Source organism: Myotis brandtii, unplaced genomic scaffold (genome assembly GCF_000412655.1).
Source record: "Myotis brandtii unplaced genomic scaffold, ASM41265v1 scaffold601, whole genome shotgun sequence".
In the NCBI taxonomy this organism is placed as follows: Eukaryota; Metazoa; Chordata; class Mammalia; order Chiroptera; family Vespertilionidae; genus Myotis; species Myotis brandtii.
Genome location: NW_005370276.1, coordinates 1,793,188 through 1,797,022, shown reverse-complemented (window position 1 = coordinate 1,797,022; position 3,835 = coordinate 1,793,188).

The window sequence follows — 3,835 nt, the reverse complement described above, 5'->3', positions numbered from 1 at the left end:
TGAGAGAGAATCATTGATGGGCTGCCTCCCGCAAGCCCCCCAGTGGGGATCAAGCCCGCAACCCAGGCATGTGCCCTGACCAGGAATTGAACGTGGGACCCTTCAGTCCGCAGGCGGACGCTCTATCCACTGAGCCAAACCCGCTTAGGTCTGGGCTTTTATTCCGAATGAGAGATGAGCCATGGGAGGGCTCTGAGCAGAAGAGGGACGTGAGTGGACTTGGGGGTTAACGGCGCCCCTGGCGGCCACGCGGGGAACTGCAGGGAGGAGAAGCCAGGATCCTGGGATGGGGAGGGTGCGGCTAGACCAGGTCCGGAGCCCAGGAGGAGGTTCAGATACTGGATACACTTTGACGGTCGAGCCAAGAGTCTTTGCTGACAGAACGAGAGGGTGCGAGTGGGAGGTGCAGAATGGCACTCCCAAGGCCACCCTCAGAGCCGCCCGCTAAGATGCAGGCTTCCTTCTTCTCAGGGGATTGTCAGCATTTTGCATTCCCCTGTCATGTTCTTGGCAAAGGAGCAACCCAAATCCCCCTCCCACCCTGGCCCTCATCCAATGAGATGCATTTAGCACTGGGGTCTTCGCTGGCTCTTCCAGGAGCGAGGGGGTGGGAAGGAGGCAGGAAGGGGCAGGGGTGAGTTCACACTGGGATCCCGAGCACCTTGGAAGGTGCCTGGGACACAGTTCGAGGAATGGATGAATGGAGGGTGAGACCCCGGGAGAGGCCGAGGGCCAGGAGGTGGGAAGGAGGCCCAGGTTGCTGAGTGAGCAGTGGGTGCGATCAAGGTCAAGGCAGGGTGGCAACGGAAGTTCGGGCTGTCAGTCGACAGGCAGCCCCGCACGGCCCTGCGGTACGACAGAGCGAGTGGACACCCGCGGACACAGGCCCGGCTCGGCATCATCGTTTCCGTGTGTCTGGCCGTCTTTGTCTTTGGGGTCATCGTGGCTTCGTGAGTCATCCCTGCCCGCACCCGAAGCCCCCAAAGGCCCCACTGAGCCCCTCAAAGTGGCAACGCCCTCGTGGGTCACGGTGTCCTTTGGGAATCTCCCCGGTCACTTTCTCTCTCTGTCTATTTGTTTCCCTCTGTCTCTTTCTCTCGCTCCCTCTTTTTTCCTCTCTCATTCTTCCCTCTCTCCCTCCTCCTCCTCTTCCTCCTCCTCCTCCTTCTTCTCCTTCTTCTTGTTCTTCTTCTTCTCCTCCTCCTCCTTCTCCTCCTTCTTTCTCCTTCTTCTTCTCCTTCTTCCTCTTCCTCCTCCTCCTCCTTCTTCTCTCTCTCTCTCCCCCTCCCCCCCCATCACTGGACTACAGTATGTTTTCCCTGGGTCCTCAGCACTTTTGCTTTTGTGGGTCTCTTCCTCCAAAGACAAAACAAAAATTGTATTTTGTGAATGTGCTGATTTGAAGACAGGTATATTCCAAGCTGGATTTTTAAATTATTATTGTTATTATTTACTGTCACATTATTTTCTTCTGCTTTTAAAAGTCTTTTAAAATGAAAACATTTCCCTGGCCCCAAGCACGGGCCCCACAAGTGCCAAGGGGAGACGCTGCCCTTGCCATCCCTCCACCTCTGAGCGTTTCTCCCTGCCCGTCTGCTTGGCCCCCGTTCCGTCCCCTCTCCAATCTCTCGCTGTTCCTCACCCTCCTTTCTCAGACACCTCTGTTTCTTCATGCTTGATTTTATTTTATTTACTTTTTAAAATGTATTTTTATTGATTTCTGAGAGGAAGGGAGAGGGAGAGATAGAAACATCAATGATGAGAGAGAATCATGGATCGGCTGCCTCCTGCACGCCCCCTACTGGGGATTGAGCCCACAACCCGGACATGTGCCCTTGTCCAGAATCGAACCTGGGACCCTTCAGTCCACAGGCCGACGCTCTATCTACTGAGCCAAACCGGCTAGGCAGGGCCATGCTCAATTTTAGACACTCCCAGTGCCTCCCTCTGGGGAGTGGGGGTGAGTGTTGAATCGGCACTGAGCACATGAATGCCCGCTGTAATGCGAGTGAGCTCTGGTGTGTCCCCCTTCTCTCTCTCCCTCTGTGAGACTCTCTCTGTCTCTGCCTCTTCCCCTGGGCTTTCTCCGCCCCGCCTCTGTCCCAGGCCCAGGCCTGCCCCCCCCGGCCCCAGATTGAATCTGTGCCTCTGTTCCTCTCTGCCCGTCTCTGCAGGTCTCTCCTGGCTCCGGGTCTGGGTTTCCGACTCCCGCCCCGCGTGGCCCGTAGATCCCTCCGGGTCTGCCGGCCCCGCTCTGCTGCTTCAAATCTCTCTCTCTGCTGCTGCCTCCTTTCCTCTCCCATCTTCCCTCCTTTTCTACAGCCCTTCACCTAGCTCCTCCCCATCCCCCCAGCTGTGAACCCCTCTCCCTGTCTTCACTGGTCTTCAACTCGTCTTCCCTCTCCCATCTCTGTCTTGAGTTCCGTTTCTGTCTCCCTCAGCCTCCTGCCCAGCTTCGTCTCCCTCTCAGTCTCTCCCCGGCTCTCTCCCCACTGTCTCCTTGTGTATTCGTTTCCTGTCGCTGCTATAACTAATGACCACATCCTGGGTGGCTTAAGGCAACAAAGGTATTCTCTTAGAACTCCGGGTCAGAAGGCCCCAATCAAGGGGTTGGCAGGTGGGGGGGATCCCTTGTGGAGGTCCCCCCTGCCTCCTACCTTTGGTGGCTGCTGGCATCTTGGCTCTTGGCTTTCCTCCCATCTCTGCCTCGGCCTTCACTTGGCTGTTCCCTCTGCCTGGGTCTCAGATCTCCTTGTTGTTGTTGTGTTGTGTTGTTTGTGTGTTTTCCTTTCTCTCTCTCTCATAAGAACACCAGCCTTTGAATGGAGGGCCCAGCCTACACCCAGAATGCTCTCATGTGACCTTAACGTAATTACATCTGCAAAGACCCTTATTTCCAAAAAAGTCACATGGCCCTAACCGGTTTGGCTCAGTGGATAGAGCGTCAGCCTGCGGACTCAAGGCTCCCAGGTCGATTCCGGCCAAGGGCATGTACCTTGGTTGCAGGCACATTCCAGGTGGGGAGTGTGCATGTGTGTTTTCCTTTCTCTCTCTCTCATAAGAACACCAGCCTTTGAATGGAGGGCCCAGCCTACACCCAGAATGCTCTCATGTGACCTTAACGTAATTACATCTGCAAAGACCCTTATTTCCAAAAAGGTCACATGCATGAACACGGGGGTGAGGGGGTGGGAGGGGTTAGGGCTTGGGCGTATCTTTGGGGGGAACACAGTTCCACCTACGACACCTGCTTCTCTCTCTCCCTCATCTCTCTCTGTCTTCCCTTCTCTGTGAGTCTCTCTCCCTGTCTCCCCGTCTTCTTCCACTCTGTGTCCACATTTTACCCTCACTCCCAGTCCCAACCTTTCGTTCCTCATGAGCCAACACTGATTGGCCGAGCACCCTGCAAATCTGCCCAGAGACCCAGATGTCATTGGCTAAGTCAAATAAGGCCGATGATTGGCAGAAAGATTTTTTGGGGGGTGGGCGGGGGGCCATCAGTTGACATAGAGGGGCCAGCAGTCCTCTTTCTAACCCCCACGCCTTTTCTCTCCGACCAGGGCCGTTACTTACAGGCATAACCGGAAACTCCTGCTGCAGTAGGGGGGTGGCTTGGGGTTTGTACGGGGAAAAGAAAAGAAATTTAATAAAGTCTGTGACATATTTCTCAGTGGCTCCATCAGTTACTGGAGGACCCTGCCCATAACGGTCCAGCTCTAGACACCAACTTTCTTTTTTATTTATCTATATTTTTTAAAATTGATTTCAGAGAGGGAGGGAGAGGGAGAGAAACATCAATGATGAGAGAGAATCATTGATGGGCTGCCTCCTGCAC